The sequence below is a fragment of the Physeter macrocephalus genome, chromosome 4 (genome assembly GCF_002837175.3).
Source record: "Physeter macrocephalus isolate SW-GA chromosome 4, ASM283717v5, whole genome shotgun sequence".
Taxonomy (NCBI): domain Eukaryota; kingdom Metazoa; phylum Chordata; class Mammalia; order Artiodactyla; family Physeteridae; genus Physeter; species Physeter macrocephalus.
The window spans coordinates 127,302,541-127,319,098 of record NC_041217.1 but is presented as its reverse complement, the minus strand read 5'-3'; the positions used below and the strand labels follow the sequence as shown (position 1 = coordinate 127,319,098).

Genomic DNA, 16,558 nt, shown 5'->3' with positions numbered 1-16,558 from the left:
CTTCCTGGACTTGGGTGGCTATTTCCTTTCCCATGTTAGGGACGTTTTCGACTATAATCTCTTCAAATATTTTCTCTGGTCCTTTCTCTCTCTCTTCTCCTTCTGGGACCCCTATAATGTGAATGTTGTTGCATTTAAAGTTGTCCCAGTGGTCTCTTAGTCTGTCTTCATTTCTTTTCATTCTTTTTTCTTTATTCTGTTCTGCTGCAGTGAATTCCACCATTCTGTCTTCCAGGTCACTTATCTGTTCTTCTGTTTCAGTTATTCTGCTATTGATTCCTTCTAGTGTAGTTTTCATTTCAGTTATTGTATTGTTCATCTCTGTTTGTTTTTCTTTAATTCTTCTAAGTCTTTGTTAAACATTTCTTGCATCTTCTAGATATTTGCCTCCATTCTTTTTCTGAAGTCTTGGATCATCTTCACTCTCATTATTAGGAATTCTTTTTCTGGAAGGTTGCCTATGTCCACTTCATTTAGTTGTTTTTCTGAGGTTTTATCTTGTTCCTTCATCTGGTACATAACCCTCTGACTTTTCATCTTGTCTATCTTTCTGTGAATGTGGTTTTTGTTCCACAGGCTGCAGCATTGTAGTTCTTCTTGCTTCTGCTCAATCAGATGTTTAACAACAGTATTTCTTCATTCTTATAGCTATAAATATTAAAAACTCCAAACTTCCTTTGAAAAATAAAGAAAAATTTTCAATTCAGCTTACTGGTTTCAGGCACTACTGAGTCCTGCTGCTCCAAAAATCATCAGAGATGTTTCTCTGGTCCTCCTGGCTCTGTTTTTTCTTGTTTCAGGTAAGTTCTTTCCTTTTTCCATGCACTAGTGGAGATGGCTTCTGGTCTGTCCAGGCTTCCACGGTTGTTAGTATCTGGAAGTGCTGTGGTGACATTGTCTACACAGGTTGTTTCAACTTGAGTTCTCACTTCTTTTCTTGCTGAGTGCTAAATTGTTTTTTCGTCTATCTGGAAATCTGTTATTTTTTTTCTTCAACCCACAGGGTTCAGTAGTTGTCCTTGAAGAGTTGTCAGCAGTGGAAACCTCCTGAAGAACCAGTGCTGGGTTAGAAAAACTTGAGCTGTAATCAATCACTTGCTGGAGACTCAGTCTGGACATCTCTGAGATTTAAAAACTCCCGGGGCATCCAAGCATAAGGGCCCCACAATTCTGTGAGATTTACCTACAGGTGCTTTCAGTAGATATCAGAGAGGGGTAACCTCAGGCTTCCCACAAGCAGAAGATAAACGAGCCATTTTGAAATACCTGGTCCCTGCTGGTTTTGAAGATATAAGGGGGTGATGAGCCATTGCAAGTAGCCTCTAGAATCTGGAAAAGGCAAGAAAACAAATGTCCCCTAAAGCCTCTAGAAAGGAACATAACTCTACAAACACCTTCATTTTAGGCCATTTTGGACTTTTGACCTCCAAAACTGTAAGTTAATAAACTTGTATTTGTGTTGCTTTAAGACACTACATTTGTGGTAATTTATTACAGTAGCCATAGGAAACTAATATGCTATATTAAAGGTCAGTTTAAGTAAAGGATCTGCTATACTTACAAAAATTGTGCTGTAAGTCTGCCTCCCAACCTTCCCAAAGGGACTTGTGTCCATTTACTGGGGTGAATGCACACTGAGGAAAGGAAGGTAGCCAAATCTTCCAGGGATTAATAGAAACTGACTCTGAATTGATGCTCATTCCTGGAGACACAAATGCCACTGTGGTCCACTAGTCAAAAGTAGGAACTTATGGGGTCTTCCCTGGTGGCACAGTGGTTGGGAGTCCGCCTGCCGATGCAGGGGACGCGGGTTCGTGCCCCGGTCCGGGAAGATTCCACATGCTGTGGAGTGGCTGGGCCCTTGAGCCATGGCCGCTGAGCCTGCATGTCCGGAACCTGTGCTCCGCAACGGGAGAGGCCGCAACAGTAAGAGGCCCGCGTACCGCAAAAAAAAAAAAAAAAAAAAGAGTGAGCCCGAATGTAAACTGTGGACCTGGGGTGATAATGACGAGTCCGTGCAGGTGCACTCCGGTGGGGGGCGCTGATGGAGGCGGCGGCCTGCGCGTGCACGGCAGACGTACAGGGAATTCTCCCTACCTTCTGCTCGGTTTTGCTGTGAACCTAAAACTGCTCCCAAGACTAATGTCAAGAAGGAAAGGAGGAAAGGAAGGAAAGCAAGCAAGAAAAAAGAAACCAACAAAACAAGCCAGCAGCGGAAAAGAGCTGAGACACCAAAGAAAGCCAGTTCCTGACCATATTACGTCAGGATCCGGCCCCTGGATCCAGCCAGCCAGGCCTGAATGAGACCTGACTGTGAATGTTTTGAACATGGAGCCAATGCATTACTGCTTTCCCCTTAAAAAAAAAAAATACACACACACACACACACACACACTACCACTGATAGAGGGAAAGAAAGCCTTCCTGCCATGGGTATGTGAGAGAGTGCCCCTGTTCTTAGGCAGCTGGCTGAAGGATCCAGTCACAGCTGCCACTGACTTTCAGGTGGTTCAGAATAAGAGAGCGAGAGAGAGAGTGTGTGTGTGTGTGTGTGTGTGTATTTTTTTTTTTTAAGGGGAAAGCAGTAATGCATTGGCTCCATGTTCAAAACATTCACAGTCAGGTCTCATTCAGGCCTGGCTGGCTGGATCCAGGGGCCGGATCCTGACGTAATATGGTCAGGAACTGGCTTTCTTTGGTGTCTCAGCTCTTTTCCGCTGCTGGCTTGTTTTGTTGGTTTCTTTTTTCTTGCTTGCTTTCCTTCCTTTCCTCCTTTCCTTCTTGACATTAGTCTTGGGAGCAGTTTTAGGTTCACAGCAAAACCGAGCAGAAGGTAGGGAGAATTCCCTTGTCTTCATTTCTTTTCATTCTTTTTTCTTTATTCTGTTCTGCTGCAGTGAATTCCACCATTCTGTCTTCCAGGTCACTTATCTGTTCTTCTGTTTCAGTTATTCTGCTATTGATTCCTTCTAGTGTAGTTTTCATTTCAGTTATTGTATTGTTCATCTCTGTTTGTTTTTCTTTAATTCTTCTAAGTCTTTGTTAAACATTTCTTGCATCTTCTAGATATTTGCCTCCATTCTTTTTCTGAAGTCTTGGATCATCTTCACTCTCATTATTAGGAATTCTTTTTCTGGAAGGTTGCCTATGTCCACTTCATTTAGTTGTTTTTCTGAGGTTTTATCTTGTTCCTTCATCTGGTACATAACCCTCTGACTTTTCATCTTGTCTATCTTTCTGTGAATGTGGTTTTTGTTCCACAGGCTGCAGCATTGTAGTTCTTCTTGCTTCTGCTCAATCAGATGTTTAACAACAGTATTTCTTCATTCTTATAGCTATAAATATTAAAAACTCCAAACTTCCTTTGAAAAATAAAGAAAAATTTTCAATTCAGCTTACTGGTTTCAGGCACTACTGAGTCCTGCTGCTCCAAAAATCATCAGAGATGTTTCTCTGGTCCTCCTGGCTCTGTTTTTTCTTGTTTCAGGTAAGTTCTTTCCTTTTTCCATGCACTAGTGGAGATGGCTTCTGGTCTGTCCAGGCTTCCACGGTTGTTAGTATCTGGAAGTGCTGTGGTGACATTGTCTACACAGGTTGTTTCAACTTGAGTTCTCACTTCTTTTCTTGCTGAGTGCTAAATTGTTTTTTCGTCTATCTGGAAATCTGTTATTTTTTTTCTTCAACCCACAGGGTTCAGTAGTTGTCCTTGAAGAGTTGTCAGCAGTGGAAACCTCCTGAAGAACCAGTGCTGGGTTAGAAAAACTTGAGCTGTAATCAATCACTTGCTGGAGACTCAGTCTGGACATCTCTGAGATTTAAAAACTCCCGGGGCATCCAAGCATAAGGGCCCCACAATTCTGTGAGATTTACCTACAGGTGCTTTCAGTAGATATCAGAGAGGGGTAACCTCAGGCTTCCCACAAGCAGAAGATAAACGAGCCATTTTGAAATACCTGGTCCCTGCTGGTTTTGAAGATATAAGGGGGTGATGAGCCATTGCAAGTAGCCTCTAGAATCTGGAAAAGGCAAGAAAACAAATGTCCCCTAAAGCCTCTAGAAAGGAACATAACTCTACAAACACCTTCATTTTAGGCCATTTTGGACTTTTGACCTCCAAAACTGTAAGTTAATAAACTTGTATTTGTGTTGCTTTAAGACACTACATTTGTGGTAATTTATTACAGTAGCCATAGGAAACTAATATGCTATATTAAAGGTCAGTTTAAGTAAAGGATCTGCTATACTTACAAAAATTGTGCTGTAAGTCTGCCTCCCAACCTTCCCAAAGGGACTTGTGTCCATTTACTGGGGTGAATGCACACTGAGGAAAGGAAGGTAGCCAAATCTTCCAGGGATTAATAGAAACTGACTCTGAATTGATGCTCATTCCTGGAGACACAAATGCCACTGTGGTCCACTAGTCAAAAGTAGGAACTTATGGGGTCTTCCCTGGTGGCACAGTGGTTGGGAGTCCGCCTGCCGATGCAGGGGACGCGGGTTCGTGCCCCGGTCCGGGAAGATTCCACATGCTGTGGAGTGGCTGGGCCCTTGAGCCATGGCCGCTGAGCCTGCATGTCCGGAACCTGTGCTCCGCAACGGGAGAGGCCGCAACAGTAAGAGGCCCGCGTACCGCAAAAAAAAAAAAAAAAAGTAGGAACTTATGGAGAACAGGTGGCTAATGGAGTTTTGGTTCATGCCTGCCTATAAGTCCAAGCTTCTGGCTGTTTCTTAGTTCTGAATACATAGGTAGGATAGGCATATGCAGACTTGTCATATTAGCACCTTGATCCGTGGAGTGGGAGGTATTATGGTGAGAAAGCCTCTTCAGTGCTCTTCCTACTGAAATTGCAAACCAAAAGTAATACTGATCAAAGACTTGAAATATGGAGAGATATTGGTCTCTACCACTTTACCCATTCAACCTACCTACTACCTACATACTTGGCCAGGACAGAGAAAATATAAATCTTGGAAATGACAGTGAATTATCCTAAACTTAACTAGATGGTGACTTCAATTGAAGCTATTGACCAGATGTGGATTTTTACTGAACAAATCAACACAGCTCTGGATATCTTGTAGGTAGCTGGTGCTTTTTTTTCCCTACACTTGTTAGTAAGCACAATCAGAACAAGTGTTCTTTGATATAGGGGGAGTAACAATATACCTTCACTAGGTGACCTTACCTCAGACCCCTTCAATACTCCAGTGCTCAAGGATCTTGATTATCTAGTGATTCCATGGGACATTATTCTGGCCTACTGCATTGATGTTATCAGGCTGATTGAAATTAGTGAGCAGGAAGTAGCTAATATCCTTGTACACCTTAATAAAACTCATGCATGCCAGCGGGTAAGACCACAAAATTCAGGGCTTGAAAACTCAGTGAAATTTCTAGGAATTCTAGGAATTTCTGGGATACATTGAGATAATCACTACAAAGTGAAGGACAAGTGGCTCCAACCAGTAAGGAAAATGTATAACACCTAGAGTACCTCTTTGGGTATTGAAGCAATCTATTCTTCATTTAGGAACACGGATTTGATCCATTTACTGAGTAATCTGTTAAGACTGCCAGTTTTGAGTGGAAAACAGGACAAGGAAAAGCTATGCAACAGGTCCAGGTTGCTTGCTCTTCAAGCTGTTTTGCCACTTGAGCCGTATAAGCCTGCATACCCAATGGTGGTGAAGTATCTATGACAGATATGAATGCTATATGGAGTCTTTGGCAAGTCCTATAGATAAATAACAGTGCAGACCTTTTGAATTTTGGAGTAAAGTTATGTCTTTTGCAGATAACTATTGTCCTTTTGAGGAACAGCTTTCAGCTTGCTCCTGGGCCCTAAAAGAGACTGAATGTGTAATAATGGGCCATCGAGTTACCATGTGACCTAAGCTTTTCATGATAAAATGACAAGCTTTTCTCATAGCATGTGTGCTGTCTGGCTCATGAAGTTATAAATTTGGATGTGTACAACAGCACTTCATCATCAAGTACTATATACAAGATAGGGCCCAAGCAGCTCTTGGAGGCACAAGCAATTTGCCCAGACGAATTACTCAAGACTCCTGAGGTCCCTACTCCTGTTGCCAGACTTCTTTTCCTCGATCAGCACCTCTAGCTTCATGGTGAGTCCTCTATGATCAGCTCATGGACAAACACAGAGCTTGTTTACAAGATGATTCTGTATTATATCCCAGTAACAATTTAAAGTGGGCAGCTTCAACACTGTAGCACCACACAGGGGTGATCCTAAAGAACGGTGGTAAAGAGAAATCCTCCCAGTACAAAGAACTTTGAGCAATGCCCCTTGTTATTCATTTTTCTTGGAAGGAAATGTAGACAGACGTATGGATCTATACTGTTTTGTGGGCAGTCGCTAACAGTTTAGCTAGATGATCATGGAGTGAGAAGACACAAAATTGGAAAACTGTAGACAAGGAGGTCTGGAGAAGAGATAAGTAGATGTAATTCTCCAAATTGGCATAGAATATTAGGATTGTTTTGTGTCATATAAATGTTCATGAAAGGGCTACCACAACAGAGGAGACTTTCAATGATCAGAGGGACAATATAACCCTCTATAGGTTATAGATGGAGGGCTTTAGGTGCTTGACAAACTTTGCAAGTCTGGGAAAATGTCCTCAGGATACTGTACATGCTTTGAATGAGCAATCAGTATATGATGTTATTTCACCCATAGCCAGGATGTATGGATTTAAGAACTACAGGGTGGAAATGGAACTGGATTCTCTCATTATTACCCCTAACAATCCACTAGCAAATTTTCTATTCCCAATATTACAACTTGGGCTTTCTGCTTTAAGATCTTAATTCCTAGAATCAGGGGACGCAACATAGTTATTATGAACTAGAAACTGCCAGTGCCATCTGGCCACTATGGGTACCTCATGCCACTGAACCAATAGCAAAGGAGGGTGTTACTCTAATAGGTGGGGTAATTCATTCTGATTATAAAGGGGAAATTATGTTGCTACTACAAAATGGGAGTAAAGAGGACATGACTATAACCCAGAATATTCTATGGGTGTGTTTCTTAGTACTCTTTTGTCCTCTAACAAAAGATAATGAGAAACTACAGAAACCCAGTACAGACAAGAGTGCTGATGACAGATCCTTCAGGAGGATTTGGGTAATTCCATTGAGCAAAGAAACACAACCAACTGAACCACTTATTGAAAACAAAGAGGCTAAGGAAAGTTTAGTGGAATAAGAAAGATATAAATACCAATTATGGCCAAATCACCACTTGTAGAAACAATAACTGTAGTGATTACACTCATCTTCCTTATTGCTTTGATTTGTTTATATTTACATACATGAATGAATTATTCTTTTCTATTCTGTCTCTTCATGTTGTATTATCTAACATTAGATATTTTAATACAACATTAGCATTTGTATTACAGGATTTCAAAGGGGCAAGTATAACTTAGCTAAAGAGGGTTAAACATCATTTAGAGATAGTGAAAATGATATATGAGACTTGAATCTACTCTTTGGGAAGAGGGTTTGTTGGTCTTTGGTTGTCAAAGGATGGTTGCATTGTGCTAATTAAAAGCATGATGTCCTTATATTACTTATCGAGTTAAATGCAGTTAAATGGAATGGGGCATAGTTGTCAAATTTCCAAAGGGGTTGACTCTGTTAGATTGTTTGTTGTCAATTTAGCAGTATCTTCAAAATCCCCTTTTAGGCCTGGGAAGTATGTTGCCTAAAATCTCCTTCCACACACGGTTCTGGATTAGAGATTTCCAATGAGAACAACTTTCTTGAGATTTGGAAGGTAAAGTAAAGCAAATGAATTTTTGGAAAGTTATTATAATCCCATGTGGTAGGCTTCAAGACTTCTTCAAGAGCTTTCACCTAGCAGTCATACTGGTTTGAAAACTCCCCCCATAAGTGGTATGCTTCTTTCTTTATTCCTTTGCCTCAGTCTGATATTTGTGATTCTTTCATGATTCTCTAGCTTCAGCCATCCAGATTGATAATCCTGCAGCTCTTTCCATATTTGTGTAAGCCCTGTCTTCATTATTAAACATCAATTACACCCATCAATACTTGCACTGTCTCAATTTTTTTGAACAAACTCAGACTGAGACAATGAGTGATCCTCTATTGCCAGTTTATATTCAGTACTCTTGGCCTCTGTGGCAGTTATGTCCAGTGATGTTAAACTGCAAGTGGAAGATGGATACCATAGAAATTGTTTGGTAAAACCAGAAAAGGTGCCAGAGCCCCTGATAAGCAGGTCCTCTGAAGAAGCTGGGAGGAAAACTAAGGGGAGATAAGGGATATGGACCAGAATAAAATGATGGAGGGCACTCAAGCATCCAGAGTTGACCCTCAGTACACTGATACCACACTGCAAACACAAATGATTCTTGGCTTCACCTGCTGGGAGGAATGAATGCAATTACTAACATTCTTTCCAGCTTTTGTCAGAAGAGGTTCATAAGAAGTGCAGTTGAGGCTACAGATAAAAGATATCAACAGTGTTAGTTCAAAGGGACTGAAAAAGGCACGGTCTGAAAATGGGGTACAAATATACCTCCAGGTTTATTACAGATCATAACTAGAACTAGGGCAAAGCTTATCACCCATAATATTAAATTAACACACTGAATTATAATCAGCTAATGCTTTAATGAATTTAACAACCACTATATTACTTTGGTTCACAAAGCGAATATATTTCTCATCTTAAATTCATTTCTCAAGTCCACCATGTGTATCTAATTTAGAGTGTAGAGTTTCTCACTTAATAGAATTTATATTCCTATCACTATTTATCAAGCAACCCTGAAACTGAAATGATTTATTTAGCAAGGACCTTCTCTTATTCCGTTTTATGGGTGTAATAATTTGGTTTAATTGTCAACTGTAAAAGCGATAGGACTTAGAGAACTTAGTTATTTGTCCTTTTTATGGTAGAAACACTTCGCCATGGCCTATTTCCAATGAAGCGACTAAATGGAGGCACAATGATTTTCTTAAAGAGAAAAAAAAAGAAATTGTATAAGCATCTCTTTTTTTGTGTGTAAATCCTAAGCCATGCCCTAATTTTAAAGACTTCAGCAAAAAAAAGTTGAAAGATTAATATTATACCTTGGGTGCACATTTATCCATTTAAATTAGCAGCCCTCAACAATTTTTGATCATACTGCTTGACTGTATTGGTGGCAGATTCTGCAATGAGTTGGATTGGATCCGGCTCTTATTCTGGGCAATGATCACAAAACCCACAGGAAGCAATTGGAGATTCAACAATTTTTATTGGACTATGCACTATGTGAAAACACTGCCCAGTTTCAATTGATAAACACACTTGTATGTGTGCATGTACATGTCCAAACCACACATACTGTGTACACATACAGGCACATCACAAAACAGAAAGCGAGTCAAAGGAATGTAATTTACTTCCAGCTGAAAAACCAAAGCAGTTTTCAATTCATGTCACAGGCCAGATTGTAGCAAAAGCTCCCAAGGCTCCTCCCACTTCTGTCAGCTCCCAGCTGTGCTCCCCTCGAATGGGATCTGTTGACAAGGCACCTTCTGGACACTTGCTGACAAGGACAAGAAGCTTATGGGTTTTGAATGGAAAGGATTTGCTAAAAAAAGCTTCAATCCAAGCCTTCACCTCTTTCTCCCAGAGGTCAGGGCACTAAAGTCCATGGTAGCTTGGAAAATCACTCGGTGAACCAATGAATTATTTACATTTTAGAGCTTGCTCCTTGACACTGATCTTCAGGTAAACCCAGTTAGGAAATTAAGCTCGTGCACCTACATTTTTGAAATGAAAATGCAGACTGAGAAAGCTTCTTTTTACAGCCATATTAGTGTGCCTCTCTGGTCCATTGTCAAAGACTGATTCTCACCTAATCTAAACCTCAACACATCATCCTGGTGAAATTAAGTCTACCAAGAGCCAAGCCTCTTTTTCTTCTATGAGTAAATTCTATATAACTTTAGTTCTTAGCCAATATGACATATTTCATATTCAAATGTCTTTGATTTCCTTTTAATTCCTTCCTTGGGTCTAACATATGATTTATTTAGTTTGTAATGTTCATTAAAAAGAAGGTAGCGAATACCAGTAAAAAACACTCTTTTAAGATGGAGATAGCTTTATTTGGGCTTAATTCTTAAAAGGAAGAATTTTATCTTATGAAATTCTGATTATTGCTCCTACTCCATCCATGTCTTTGAACTAAGTTGAACTACTGACTCTTATTTTGGCTAGTGACCTTTAAAAAGAAAATAGTTTCAGGTCTCATAGAGCTCTTCCAGGATAGATGATCTTAGGTGGCTTTAATTCCATTGTCTCTCACCCCTAATCCACTCTTGGTACTGTCTGATTTGCAACCTCTTGGCTTTGTCTCTTGCTTCCAATATTTCATTTACTTCTTCATTATGCTAATGAGTCTTAATTTTACTGATCTTTGACCTTCAGTACTTCCTGGGTTGGGCTGAATCATTTATGACTCCTTTACAAGTGACAGAAAGCACTTGCTTGGGCAAAATGGGGAAGTTATTGGTTCCACTCACCATGGGAAGGTCAGAAGCAGCAAGGGAGAAAAGGTGAGTGCGGACGTTTCACAAGCAGTAGGGCTGGCTCTCTCTCCCTCTCTCTCCATGTCAGTTTTATTCTCTCCTGCACACAGTCTTCTTTCAGGAGGTGAAGGACACGCCATGGCTTCAGGTTTACATTCGTATAGTTGAGTACCTAACAGGAAACACTCTTCACTCACAGGTTTAGTTTCTTGAATTTGGGGGAAGAATTCTAATTGGGGCAGCTTGGGTTCTGATCTGGGAAATCAGGTATTGTTGGCTCAGCTTGGGCAGATATCTCTCCCTTGACTAAACATTATGGGTAGGGAGGTATTGTCATGTTGAGAGATGACAGTAACCATTTCTTCTTCATGATGGAGCATGGTGGAAAGAATAAGGGAATTTCTCCCCAAAGAAGGGAGTTGTATTACCAGAGGAAATAAGGAATATTAGGCACCCCCCCAAACCAATTAATATTCACAAAACAAATTTATAGTCATCGAATTTTAAGGGTAAGTCATAGGCTTTAGAGTCAGACAGATGTGAGTTCAAACCCCAACCCTGATACTTGCTGTTCTCTTGGACAAGTCATTTACTACTTCTGAGTCTTTATTTCCTCATCTGTAAAATGGGAATAGAATACCTAACTCATAGGTTTGGAGGAATTGCATGAAATAATAATCAGAAAGTATTTAGTAGACTGCCTATAGAATGCTTAATAAAATATAGAATGCTATGAGATACTTCATAAACTCTGGCTGTTATCATGGTGCTCTGTGGTTTCTGCTTCTGATTGCTCTAATAACAACCCCACCCAATCAGGTCTGGCTTCTGGATCCAATCTGAGAAGTAATTGCCAGGCTTATATTCCCATTGGGATTTTCAGTGGGACCTCTCTGATGATATTACACCAGAAATTTGTATTTTCTCCTCAATTTTTTCACTGCCAAAGAAATTATGAGAATAAGCAGAATGTTTTGTTACTGGATTTACATAACAAAAAAATGATATATTTGTTTATCAAATAATTATCTAAGCACCAAATATACATCCAGCATTGTGTTCTTTGGGTAGGAAATGCCAAAGAAATAGAATGTATGGTCCTTTTCTTATAGATTTCTGTTGGGGCAATGACTAATAGATAAATAATCTGGAGATGACTTAAGCTATGTAATCAAAAGTTGATTTGGTTCATGTAGTAGGAGTTAAAGAAGGAAAGATCCATGTGCTTGGTTTCCTGGAGGGAATTTGAGTTTGACCTTGAAGACATTGAAGGCATTGACCTTGAAGGTATTCCAGGTGAGTGCCAGTGGAAAATGACTAGAGCAGGTATTATTGAGTTTTGAAGGAGGGATTGCTTTCCAGAAACCCTCCTCTTACCTCACCATAGATTTTACTCCCAAGACTACGAGAAGTGAATAAGGAAGCATCACAGCCCTAGGGATCACAATAAGAAACAAAAGCAGATTCAGGAGGTGTTAAGGCATACGTATGGTATGTGGAGGGTGGGGAAGGGTAGATACATAGTTTAGGGGTTAGGGAAATATACAGTGTGAAAGAATAAAAATAAACAAAGATGAGGTCCAAAATATGGCTATACTTTTAGTGACTAAGATACAACGGAAATTAAGGGAATTAAGGTCATCAGACTTGAGAAAGTCAAGGAACTGTGAAGTAGGTATGCTGGATGATGGAAGGGATGCTGAAGTCATGAATAATAAGGACAGGTAGTAAGATAAAGAGGAGGACTGTGATAGAATTGCTGAAGTCATAGAGGAAAGTTTGACCTGGAGTTGATCTGGGGTTGACAAAAAGAAAAACAACTAAAGTGGGGCCAAGCAGGTAGGATGGACCTAGAAGCTATTTTTGGCAATGGCAGCAAATGATTGACACAGAAGCCGAAATGGGGAACTAAGAAAATGCCAACCCCTCTTCACCTAGTGAGTTGGGGATGAAGGGTAGGGCATGGGAGAGGCAGATGATCTCCAGTAGAGTGGACACAGAGGAAAGAGAAAATATGTCACTAAAGGAAAACTAGGGTTGAGTTTAAGCAAGTTGATGCTGAAGTTTGACTATGGGCATTTTTGTCAACCTTTGAACAGAACATCTAGACAGAACAGTGAAAGCGCTATCAGAGGAGAAATTGAAGTTGGAAAGAAAGGATTATGGGATAGGGCTGGATAAGGGTGGGTCTGTAAGAGTATCTTGCTTGCCCTTGAAAGACAGCTCAAGCCGTAACTCTTCTTGAGAGCTTTCTCTGCCTCTCCTCTACCCCAGGTGTCCCTCCTCATGTCACCTTAGCTCTGAACATTCATAAATGGATATATTGTAATTCTTGGTTTGCTCATCTGTCTCCTCCCCTGTGGTAGAGGTTTCTTGAAAGGTTTATGCCTCTTTCATCTTTGTGTCCCCAAACCTGACATAGTGCCTGGGCATAGATAATTTTTAACATTTCTTTGTTGGATGAAGAAATGAAGAAATGTGAATGTGGTAGTGACATACACCCTTAACACATAACCTCTTAAATTAACCCATCTCCTGCTTATGCCAATGTTTGTTAGGCTTGCTTTCTGTCAGTCTCTAGAACAGCCCTGTCCAATAGAAATATAATGTGAGCCACAAAAGTGAAGCACGGGTATAATTTAAAATTTTCAAGTTCACACACTATGAAGAAACAAGTGAAATTAATTTACTAATATTTTATTAACCAAATGTATAAAAATATTATCATTTCAACATATAATCACTATAAAAATTATTAATGGATATTTTAGTTTCTCTTTGTTTTATACTCTCTTTGAATCTGGTGTGCATTTTACACTTACATCACATATCAATTCACACTAGGCACATTTATTTTTAATTTTTATTGAAATATAGTTGATTTACAATGTTGTATTTGTTTCAGGTGTACAGCAAGGTGATTCAGTGTTATATATATATATGTACATTGTTTTATATATATGAATATAAAATATATATATTCTCTCTCTATATTTATATATATATTCCTTTTTAGATTCTTTTCCATTATGGGTTATTGCAAGATATTGAGTATAGTTCCCTATGTTATACAGTGGGTCCTTGTTGGTTATCTATTATATATATAGTAGTGTGTATATGTTAATCTCAGAGTCCGAATTTATCCCTCCCCCAACCACCGGCTTTCCACTTTGGTAACCATAAGTTTGTTTTCTATCAGACTAGACACATTTCAATTGCTGAAGAGGCACGTGTAGTAGTGACTACTGTATTAGACAGAGCAGTTTTAGATTCTAGAACATACCTAGTTCTTTCCCTTTTTAAAAAAAATTACAAATAAGCTCTTTTATTTGTCACCATTAAAAGTCTGAATTTTAAACAGATTCTTGGACTGGTAACTCATATCCATCAGCTCATTCAACCTTAACACCTGTCTCATCTCCAGTACATTTTCCAAGAACTATTACCTTCACCATGAAGCTCCAGAGTTTTCCCAATTCAAATTTGGGCTTCTTCAGCATTTTTACTTTTCTAACAAAGAATCATGGAGCAGATAAATATATTGGCAAGGTTTTTCTATGCCTTTTCCAGTGCTGTCTGGAATTAATTTATTGACTACCTCTTTCAAGTCATTTATTTGTCTGCTCCTCTTGGGTCATGATTTCCATCATCTTCTTCCAGATTAAGAGGACCTGTCGGTGCTGGGCATAAGAGGTCTTCTAAATCTGATTGTTGCTTTTTTTTTTTTTTTTTCGGTACACGGGCCTCTCACTGCTGTGGCCTCTCCCGTTGAGGAGCAGAGGCTCCAGACGCACGGGCTCAGCAGCCATGGCTCACGGGCCTAGCCGCTCTGCGGCATGTGGGATCTTCCCAGACCAGGGCACGAACCTGCGTCTCCTGCATCAGCAGGCAGACTCTCAACCACTGCGCCACCAGGGAAGCCCGATTGTTGCATTTTTTAGTAAAATGCACACAGAGTAGATGAAGCAAATAACAATGGGTAGTCTTCATATCAACATGAGCTTCAATCATGGTCTGCCATTTTTTGACCATGGAGCACATTTTGTTGCAGGTAAGACCCATGCAATGGAAATTAGTCAGGCAGTTTTTGCCCTGAACATCCTCAATAGTTAGCTTGAATTTTTTAAACACAACTTCATCATTCTGCAGATCAGCAAGGCTCACTTCAAAAACATGACCCTTGAGGTCATCAGATGCAATTTTTGTTCCTTGAGTTCTCGAGATTAGTGTTTTCCCAATATTTCTTATATTGAACATAGCTTGTGCTTTCACAACATACCAATCTTTCTTAGAAAATGGGTCAACCACTTTCTTCTTGCCCCCCTTTGGCCACCTTTTGTAAGGTGCTTGTTCTGGCCAACTGCCATAGTGCTGCTCAATGTTCTCTCTCTTCTGATGGCTTCTACACCTGGAGGGTCCTCTGCTTGGATTACTCTTCCTCTAGCTCTTTTAAAAATATATACTTTTGGATAATCATTCATAAAAGATTATTCACACATATAATGTGCAAACAATATGTAAATATTCACATATATATAATGTATATTCATAGTATAGAAATTAACACAATGCAAGTTTACTTCTTGCACATTCAAAGTCTAATGAAGAACACACGGCCTGCCTCAGGCTGGTGCAACGTCACTCCGGCCTCTGCCACCGCAGGCTCGCCCCGCATTCCATACCCCTCCCTCCCCCCAGCCTGAGTGAGCCAGAGCCCCTGAATCAGCTGCTCCTTTAACTCCCTCTTGTCTGAGCAAAGAACAGAAGCCCTCAGGCAACCTACACAGAAGTGGGGCCAAATCTAAAGCTGAACTGCGGGATCTGTGCGAACAAAGAAGAGAAAGGGAAATTTCTCCCAGCAGCCTCAGGAGCAGAGGATTAAATCTCCACAATCAACCTGATGTACCCTGCATCTGTGGAATACCTGAATAGACAACGAATCATCCCAAATTGAGGAGGTGGACTTTGGAAGCAATGATATATATATATTTTTTTCCCTTTTTCTCTTTTTGTGACTGTGTATGTGTATGCTTCTGTGTGTGATTTTGTCTGTATAGCTTTGCTTTTCCCATTTGTCCTAGGGTTCTGTCTGTCTGTTTGTGGTTGTTGTTGTTGTTTTTGCAGTATGCGGGCCTCTCACTGTTGTGGCCACTCCCGTTCTGGAGCACAGGCTCCGGACGCGCAGGCTCAGCGGCCATGGCCCACGGGCTCAGCCACTCTGCGGCACGTGGGATCCTCCCGGACTGGGGCACGAACCCGTGTCCCCTGCATTGGCAGGCAGATTCTCAACCACTGCACCACCAGGGAAGCCAGTTGTTGTTTTAGTACAGTTTTTAGCGCTTGTTATAATTGGTGGATTTGGTTTTTGGTTTGGTTGCTCTCTTCTTCTTTCTTTTTTTTTTAATTACTTAAATTTTTTTTAATAATTATTTTTTTATTTTAATAACTTTATTTTATTTTATCTTCTTCTTTCTTTCTTTCTTTTTCTTATCTCCCTTTTATTCTGAGCCGTGTGGATGACAGGCTCTTGATGCTCCAGCCAGGCGTCAGGGCTGTGCCTCTGAGGTGGCAGAACCAAGTTCAGGACACTGGTCCACAAGAGACATCCGAGCTCCACGTGATATCAAACAGCGAAAATCTCCCACAGATCTCCATTTCAACGCCAAGACCCAGCTCCACTGAATGATGAGCAAGCTAAAGTGTTGGACACCCTATGCCAAAAAACTAGCAAGACAGGAACACAACCCACCCATTAGCAGAGAGGCTGACTAAAATCATAATAAGGCCACAGAAACCCCAAAACACATCACCAGATGTGGACCTGCCCACCAGAAAGAAAAGATACAGCCTCATCCACCAGAACACAGCCACTACTCCCCTCCACCAGGAAGCCTACACAACTCACTGAACCAACCTTAGCCACTGGGGGCAGACACCAAAAACAACGGGAACTACAAACCTGCAGCCTGCAAAAAGGAG

General features: G+C 40.4%; 1 pseudogene; it reads right to left on the bottom strand.

Moving 5' to 3' along the window:
* Window positions 1-13,932: 13,932 nt before the first annotated feature.
* Window positions 13,933-14,946, bottom strand: LOC102995982 (40S ribosomal protein S3a-like; annotated as a pseudogene).
* Between the last annotated feature and the right edge of the window lie 1,612 nt (window positions 14,947-16,558).